Raw genomic sequence first — 10204 nt, 5'->3', positions numbered from 1 at the left:
AATTCATCATGAAAACATGTAATTTAACCATGGAAATTAAGGGAAAATGCATGGGTAAGGTAAATCACTAGCAAAATCAAAGAAATTTTACCTTTGCTTGATCAAATCCTTGAATTCCAACACTTTCTCTTTGATTTGTCCCACCTAGGGTTTGTTTTTCCTTGGTTTCTCTTCTCTTCTGGTTTGGCTGATTACTATGGGAGAAATAGGCTGATTTTTTTGCCTTTTTATAAAGAGATAATAAAATAATAAAAACATGACACATGGCATTTCCTTATTGGTTCAAATTTTAAATATTTAACTTTTAATTCTTTAATTCTCCACCACACATTTCTCATGTTTATCCATTTCCATGATGAATAAAATCCCTTGGTCTTGACAAGTGTCGAGGTGAAAATTTACCGATTTGCCCCCAAGGTGGTAAAATTACCATTTCACCCTTATACTCAAAATTATATCGAAATTAAAATTTTTCACTTATAAACTTCAAATCATACTCCAATACTCAAATCATACTCCAATAAGTCAAATGGACCAAAAAAATCTTTTCTAAAAATTTCCATTTTGTCCCCAAGTGGCAAATGACTAATTTGCCCTTGAATAGTGAAAATTTTGATTTGACTCCAAATTGATCCTCGAACTCCTAATTACCATTTTGAGTCATCCATGAACTGTGAAACTCTTAATTTCACCTTAAAATTCCTATTTGAACTAGTTCGAGACTTAATCGACTTAATGGTACCATTAGGGGCAATATCGTCTTTTAACGATTTCTCAAACTTCCTAAATATGTAACCATTCTATTGAGCATGTAAATGACGTCATAATTATTTTATAGAACAGGGTTTGACATTTACTTAACCATTTTCTTATATTAATTGTAATATATGCATCGGAACATTTTGTTTAGTAATTAGTGATTGATGTATGGCTTTTTATTTAAAATAAAAAATAGAATTCAACTCTTTCTATTTATAAATAAAAAACATGTTGCTCTATATGAAGTCATCTTTTTTTAGCTTGTCACCCATGACTAGGTGGCAGAAGACCAATTAAGGTACTAGTACTTGTTTTCAGTTTTAATGAGAAAAATAAAAGTGATGACGTTAATAAAAGCAGATGGGGAACACATGCATGTCAACAGCCCCATTTTCTAGAGAAACCTACAAGTCAATAACCTATCTTCACAACAAACCTTCTCCGTGAAACAAAATTCCATTTAATTTACTTATTATAAATGTAAAAGGCTTTTTGTGAAAAGAAGAGGAAGCGTTACACAAAAATAAAGGATATACTAGAGGTGACAAAGAGGAAGATCGAAACAATTCCTAAAATACTTAGTGTTGTGGCAGAAGGAAGAGAATAAGAAGAAAATAAGTAGGGAATTAAAGGGTAATAGAGAATTAGAGAGAGAAGCTTGATTGAGAATAAGGTAGCTTTAAAAAAGTTCCCCTAATAAATTGTGAAGGTTTTATATATAATGTCAGAAATGACAGTTACTCAAGAATAAACTTTAATGCACGTAATGAACAACAGCTTTAATATTGGGTGACCGTTACTGAGTTTTTAATGTTGAGTAACAGTTAGAAATCTATTATATGACTACTAAAGTAATAGATTTTATGACCATTAATAATATAAGTGGATTTATTCTTGAGTAGAGGATAAGTAGAAGAGGTTTACAAGAAACGCTATACTAGAATAGGTTAAGAGAAGAAGATGTTTGTGAACAAGTACATGAGAACAAGATAAGAGGGAGACACTTGTATTTCAGGAAAAGGTTAAGAGGAAGACCTCTTAACTACCTCCATATCTAAGACACCAAGCTAAACTCTCTGGAACATCCCAAAATAAAAGTAACCTGTGAACTGCCACTTATTCCAAGTTGCTTTCACTACCCTCCATGTGAAATAGTTATTTTTTATGAAGTAGTTGTTTTACATGGAGTAGTGCTCTACTTATTTTAATTTTTCACATAAAGTAATACTTCACTTGTAATGATTGTTCTCATTATTCTTTGTACAATATGATGTTATAAAATAATTCTTTAAAAAATAAGTATTAACCAAAATCAAGTATGTATATTTAACCCCTTGCATAAGAATTCTTACTTAAAAATAATTCTTATGCATTAAATTAGCGAAAGTTTTATTTTGTACTATAACACATCGTACTGTAACACCATAGTAATAATTCTATGTTTTAAAGTTATTTTCTCACATTTTAAGTATTTAATTGGCTTAGTGCTTAATATTTAGTTTAGGAATTAGGTATTTTTATTTATTTCTTTTAATTTATTAAATCATGTTGGGTTGACTTAATTTAAGTTATTTTATTTTAGTTTGATGATAATTTGCTTTTAATTTAGTTATTATTGATTAGTTTGTTATTTTTGTTGGTATGCAATGACAAAGGCTTAAATTGTTAAAAAAAAGTGCATAAAAGGTCCATGCTTGTCCTGCACATGTTCTAGTATTTTGAGCATAACTTTTCATTCTAGAAGTCTAATTGACATGATTCTTAAGCCAATGGAAAGCTAAGAGACAAGACAATAACTGTCAAACCTTATTCTATAAAATAATTACAACGTCATTTACATGCTCAATAGAATGTTTGCATATTTAGGAAGTTCGAGGAATTGTTAAAAGACGATATTGCCCCTAATGGTACCATTAAGTCGATTAAGCCTCGAACTAGTTCAAATAGGAATTTTAAGGTGAAATTAAGAGTTTCACAGTCCATGAATGATTTAAAATGGTGATTTGGAGTTCGAGGATCAATTTAGAGTCAAACAGAAATTTTCACTATCTAGGGGCAAAATGGTCATTTACCATTTAGGGACAAAATGAGAATTTTTAGAAATGATTTTTTTGGCCCCATTTAACTTATTGGAGTATAATTTCAGGGTTTGGCAATGAAAAAGTTTAATTTCGGTGATTTTTGGAGTGTAGGGGCAAAATCGTAATTTTTCCATCCGCGGACAAAATTTGAGATTTTGAGAGAATTTAGATCACATTCGACAAATTGGAGAATGGTATGACCATAAGGGATGAAAAATATGTCTATGGACAATTTTTCAGTTTTTGGGGTAAAAATGTAATTTTTTACTTTTACGGGGGTAAAAGTGTAAATTTCAAAAATTACTCCACCAAGACTTTGGATAAGTCTGAGAATTTTATCTAAGCTATGGATATGTGGGACAAGTGTATGGTGAAATTTTGGAAACAAATGGATGGCTAGAATTTAAGAAATTAAAAAAACAAAAAAAATGAATAAAATAATATTATATTATTTTAGCCTTTAAAAAGGTCAAAATTTCCAGAATTCTCATCTTCTTCAAGCTTTCCAAACCGGAGAGAAAAAGGGAGAAAAGAAATAAGAACCCTAGCTGAAAATTTTGGGGAAAATCAAGAGAAATCAAGCATTAAAAAGGTAAATTTCATTGATTTTCCTTGTGATTTTCACTACCCATGCATTTTTTTCTCATTTCCATGCAACATTAGAAAGTGGGTATGGACACCCATGCTGGCCAAACCTCCGTGGATGATTTTTGGTTGATTTTAATTGAATTAAGTGATTTTAGTTAGGTTATATTGAAATATAGCAAAAATAAGCTAGAGGAATAATTTTCTCCCATCGAAACCCATTATGCCGAATTTTCTAGGGGAATATTGGCTGCTGATCTTGATGTTTATTTGAGAAATTATGATGAATAATGATGAATTAGGAGCCTAGAAAAATAATGAAAATTTTCGGAGCAAAAATACGAATTTTTACCCACTAGGGGTATTTTCGTAATTTACTATTGAGACTGATAAATTGCACCACACTGAGGAACATTAAGTCAATTTGGGTGCAATTGAGGTATAAAAACTGAAAAAAATTAATTTGGAGTTTAAACGGACGCGTATATCAATTTAATCGGGTAATAGGCTGAATTAGATCAGCACCGCATTTAAGCGGTAGTCGGATAAGTTGCATATCATATCATGCATATACACCGAGCCTGAATTGATTTTATAATGGTCAAGCATTGATGTGGTGAATTATGTATTGTACATTGTGGATAGGTGGTGAGCAAAGTACACTGGTAAAAGTACAGAGATTGTGCTTGGAGACTGGGATTAGGAGTACATCGACTCCTAGAACTGTGAGTGAACTTATTATCGTCTTAATTATCTAGAGTAGTTTTATACAATTGTGTGATTTTATGAAAAATGGGTTTAAATGGTAAATTGTTATGTTTTAGGAGAAATTGTGATTTTATAAAATGATTTTATAAATTTTCTGAAAAATTAAATATTGGTTTTGAAAATAGAGTAATTGGAAATTGCCTACTTGTGTTGTAAAATTATGATTTGAATTAAATGGCTTGTGATAAATTGGCATGATTGGCTTAATTTATACTTGTGTTGAAAAATATGAACTGTTTGTTTTGCCTTGATAAATTGGTTAGTAATGTAATTGCCATGTTATACCATTGAGATTTGATCAATTGGTGGATTAAAGATTAGCTACTATAATGGTGGGGGGTTCCGTGGACCAGCCTATTAGAAGGGCACGGTAAACTTCTTTATATTCTCACCTCGGTCGTTGAGGTGCGTAGGGTATCTCTTGAGGTGGGCTTTTTGAGTGCACCTCACGTTAACCACCACGTGAGAGTGAGACTCAGCCAATGCCAAGGAACGGCTGTGATGTTCAACGAAAAATGTGTTTTATGCGAAATATGAATTTTTAACAGCCTTGGAGTCTTAGTGGGATACCTTGACGAAGGTATCCGTGAGAATGATTTGGCAGGAGCTAAGTTTTGTGAGATATATAAGCCATGTTGATTAATTGAGTAAACTGAATATTCATGTTATGAAACATATATTGGAAAAGAATATTTTAATTCGTCTCCATTTACTCGCCTTTAGATAGTTTAGATGGTGTCTGTTTACTCACTGGGATTTTATAATCTCACCACCCTCAATTCTCCATATTTCAGGCTCGAGATAGCCGGTAGATACCCGATTGCATCAAGGACTTCAGTTAGCCTTGTAGCGACAAAATTGTAGGTTCACAAACTCGCATCTTATTGGTTAGTTGGGGGCCCACATGTCATTGTAAAAGTAATTTTATACTTTAGTTATTTGATTTAAAGTATGTATGCACATATTTAGCTTTAACACCATGTTTTTGACGGGTTTTGGTGTTTTCGAAAAAAAATGACGAAAATGCCCCTGTGAGCCAAAAAATAATATTTTATTATTTTGATTTGGAATAGACTTATGATTTCTTGAAATGCGAGATTTAATAACTGTCGCTCACCGAGAAGATGCGAAAGCTGATGCTAAGTCTTGCGGGGTTTCGATCGACATTTCGGGTAATGAGTGCTTATCGAGACGTCGCGGCAGTTGTCATGGGCTCGATGGGTGTTCTGGGTCGTGACAATTCGGTTGGCATCAGAGCAAAGGGAAAGATAACCCTATATCTGGGAACTCTCGCATATGATCTATGGCGAAGTATGACTCTCCACCCAGGAGCTTGGAAGAGGAGGGAAGGGACTGCTTCCAGTGCGTCCCGAAGTGAAGTGCACCTCTTGCCGAGTGCTTTGATAGGTACCATTAGATGCGATTATGCCCTGCGAGGTTGAGTCGAATTCGATTGGTATCAGAGCAATGGAAAAGATAACCCTATTCCTAGGAACTCTCGCATATGATCTATGGTGAAGTATGACTCTCCGCTCAGGAGCTTGGAAGAGGAGGGAAGGGACTGCTCCCGGTGCGTTCCGGAGTGAAGTGCACCTCTTACCGAATGCTCTGATAGGTACCATTGGATGCTATTATGTCCTGCGGGGTTGAGTCGAATTCGAGTGGTATCAGAGCATGGTTTAAAGATCAAAGATTTTGATTTTAAAGCTTTGGATTTTAAAGTTTTTGGTTTTAAAGTTGTTTTAAGAAATCCACACTGACACTGTGTGGCCCTGAATTAAGTTAAATTAAGTCGAATATAATGCATGAGTCTGCATATAGAGACCTGATTGTTTTCAGGGTGTATAAGAGATTAAGTGATTGTCGTTAGACATTCTCCCCCAAGTTGTGGGAGCAATGTAAGTAAATGGCAAGAGAAGAAAAATGGAAAACTTGAAACGGACTAGAAAAAGGATCAAGATGATAGTGATCCTAAAGATGTTTAGTGCCTTGTTGAAACTTGTAATACTGTAATCCTAGACAGATACAATATAAAAAGGATAATAATTCCTTATATAAAAGGCTTAAGAGTTGACTTTTATCTTGTATAATATAAACGGATGATGGAGTAGTTGTTTAAATGACAGAAGGAGTATAAAAATATTTTAGTATGGCAAAGGTAGATTAGTAATATAAGTATTGAGGATGAATAATTATCGTAGTGGCAAGATCGATTATTTTAAATAAATACTGAAGGTTGAAATAGAAAGCCATTAATGGTTCCAACAAATATTAGATTTAATAACGATTAAACCTTGCAGTACTATGAATTGATCACCAGTTAACGGGATTAAGTCAAGGATTATAAATTTCAGTATGGAGGGGATTAGAAGGTGATACCGTAAAATTTTAAGATGAGAAATATAATCGATTACGACTATGAGAATAGTGGGATACTATAAATAATGAATCATTAGGCGTGTGATAAAGTTGTGATCTATTGAACCATATGGGAAGATTGTCCTAAGGTGGGACATAGGACATGAGGATTTTTGGAGATACTTATAGATGGAGATATAAATTGTAAAGTATGTTTTCCCCCACAAGTTTTAATTTATTTGAGAAATTATCATGGTAAGGATATGTGAATATTGGTAGTGAAATATGCCCTAAGGGATAACTGTGGCATACCACATGGATAATATAGATATATTGGGGTCAGTATCCCGATCATGCATTTGTGATAGAAATTTTACTTTGCTAATTGTGGTATAGACTCAAAAAGGAGTCAAGCCGTTGAGAATGACTAAGGTAGTAACTCCAAAAGAAAAAGATTTGTTTTAATTAAGTAGATTCCAACGGCTACATTGAAATAAATTACCTTGTGGAGTATTAAGATAAATAATGTATTGATCAAAGTCAAATCTTAAGAAATAAAGAGGATGAGAGATTAATGAGAAGGGACATCAATGTTAAGTAACGAATTTGTGAATAAAGGATTACGACGGTGGCATAGAAAATGAGTACTATAAGGGATTACTATGAGGATTTATAATTCTTGTATTAACTCAGTTGAATGAAAAGTGATTAAATGAAGCAACTCTTGTGGTAAACAGTGGAATAGTGGAGTTGACGTACAGTCTTGTTTATAGTCAATGATTGCAGCACCGATTATAGACAGGGGGCTACGTAGACTCTTTATCTTGAAAAACCACTTAGTATAATCCTAAATGACATAAAGACTTATGATCGAGAGGATTATTGTTGATCAAATTCTAAAGGGTAATAATATATATAAGTGAAGTATTCAAGTTGAGTTGGAAATAAATACGAGGAGCAACACAAGATTCCCTATAAAGGAGATAACAGGAGAAGTTGAGTATCGAATAAAAGATAATACCCTGCATTTTCTTTGAGTTGATAAGTGAAATTTTGAGGACAAAAATTTATTTTAAGGGGGGTAGTGTTGTCCAACCCTGTTCTATAAAATAATTAAAACGTCATTTGTATGCTCAATAGAATGTTTGCATATTTACGAAGTTCGNTGAAGTATTCAAGTTGAGTTGGAAATAAATACGAGGAGCAACACAAGATTCCCTATAAAGGAGATAACAGGAGAAGTTGAGTATCGAATAAAAGATAATACCCCGCATTTTCTTGGAGTTGATAAGTGAAATTTTGAGGACAAAATTTTATTTTAAGGGGGGTAGTGTTGTCAAACCCTGTTCTATAAAATAATTACAACGTCATTTATATGCTCAATAGAATGTTTGCATATTTAGGAAGTTCGAAGAATTGTTAAAAGACGATATTGCCCCTAATGGTACCATTAAGTCGATTAAGCCTCGAACTAGTTCAAATAGGAATTTTAAGGTGAAATTAAGAGTTTCACAGTCCAGGAATGATTTAAAATGGTGATTTGGAGTTCGATGATCAATTTGGAGTTAAACCAAAATTTTCACTATCTAGGGGCAAAATGGTCATTTACCACTTGGGGGACAAAATGAGAATTTTTAGAAAAAACGTTTTTTGCCCCATTTAACTTATTGGAGTATGATTTGAGTATTGGAGTATAATTTGAGGGTTTGGCAGTGAAAAAATTTAATTTCGGTGATTTTTGGAGTGTAGGGGCAAAATCGTAATTTTTTCACCCGCAGATAAAATTTGAGATTTTGAGAGAATTTAGATCACATTTGACAAATTGGAGAATGGTATGAGTATAAGGGATGAAAAATATGTCTATGGGCAATTTTTCCGTTTTTGGGGTAAAAATGTAATTTTTGACTTTTACAGGGGCAAAAGTGTAAATTTCAAAAATTACTCCACCAAGACTTTGGATAAGTCTGAGAATTTTATCTAAGCTATGGATATGTGGGACAAGTGTATGGTGAAAATTTGAAAACAAATGGACGGCTAGAATTTAAGAAATTAATAAAATAAAAAAAATGAATAAAATAATATTATATTATTTTAGCCTTTAAAAGGGTCAAAATTTTCAGAATTCTCATCTTCTTCAAGCTGTCCAAACCAGGAGAGAAAAAGGGGGAAAAGAAATAAGAACCCTAGCTGAAAATTTTGGGGAAAATCAAGAGAAATCAAGAAATCAAGCATTAAAAAGGTAAATTTCATTGATTTTCCTTGTGATTTTTACTACCCATGCATTTTTTTCTCATTTCCATGCAAAATTAGAAAGTGGGTATGGACACCCATGCTGGCCAAACCTCCATGGATGAGTTTTGAGGTTGAGTTTTGGTTGATTTTAATTGAATTAAGTGATTTTAGTTAGGTTATATTGAAATATAGCAAAAATAAGCTAGAGGAATAATTTTCTCCCATTGAAAGCCATTATGCCAAATTTTCTAGGGGAATATTAGCTGCTGATCTTGATTTTTATTTGAGGAATTATGATGAATAATGATGAATTATGAGCCTAGAAAAATAATGGGAATTTTCGGAGTAAAAATATGAATTTTTACCCACTAGGGGTATTTTCGTAATTTCCTATCGAGACTGATAAATTGCACCATACTGGGGGACATTAAGTCAATTTGGGTGCAATTGAGGTATAGAAACTGAAAAAAATTAATTTGGAGTTTAAACGGACGCGTATATCAATTTTATCGGGTAATAGGCCGAATTAGGTCAGCACCGCATTTAAGCGGTAGTCGGATAAGTTGCATATCATATCATGCATATACACCGGGCCTGGATTGATTTTATAATGGTCAAGCATTGATGTGGTCAATTATGTATTGTACATTGTGGATAGGTGAGTAAATTACACTGGTAAAAGTACAGAGATTGTGCTTGGAGACTAGGATTAGGAGTACATCGACTCCTAGAACTGTGAGTAAACTTATTATCGTCTTAATTATCTAGAGTAGTTTTATACAATTGTGTGATTTTATGGAAAATGGGTTTAAATGGTAAATTGTATGTTTTAGGAGAAATTGTGATTTTATAAAATGATTTTATAAATTTTCTGAAAAATCAAATACTGGTTTTGGAAATGGAGTAATTGGAGACTGCCTACTTGTGTTGTAAAATTATGATTTGAATTAAATGGCTTGTGATAAATTGGCATGATTTGCTGAATTTATACTTGTGTTGAAAAATATGAACTGTCTGTTTTGCCTTAATAAATTGGTTAGTAATGTAATTGCCATGCTATGCCATTGAGATTTGATCAATTGGTGGATTAAAGATTAGCTACTGTAGTGGTGGGGGGTTCCGTGGATTAGTCTATTAGAAAGGCACGGTAAACTCTTTTATATTCTCACCTCGGTCGTAGAGGCGCGTAGGGTATCTCCTGAGGTGGGCTTATTGAGTGCACTTCACATTAACCACCACGTGAGAGTGAGACTCAGCCAACGCCAAGGAACGGTTGTGATGTTCAACGAAAAATGTGTTTTATGCGAAATATGAATTTTTAACAGCCTTGGCAATCTTAGTGGGATACCTTGATGAAGGTATCCGCGAGAATGATTTTGGCAAGAGCCAAGTTTTGTGAGATATATAAGCCATGTTGATTA

The sequence above is a fragment of the Theobroma cacao genome, chromosome 2, assembly GCF_000208745.1.
Source record: "Theobroma cacao cultivar B97-61/B2 chromosome 2, Criollo_cocoa_genome_V2, whole genome shotgun sequence".
Taxonomy (NCBI): domain Eukaryota; kingdom Viridiplantae; phylum Streptophyta; class Magnoliopsida; order Malvales; family Malvaceae; genus Theobroma; species Theobroma cacao.
The sequence above is the reverse complement of the archived record's forward strand: the minus strand, read 5'-3'. Positions refer to the sequence as shown.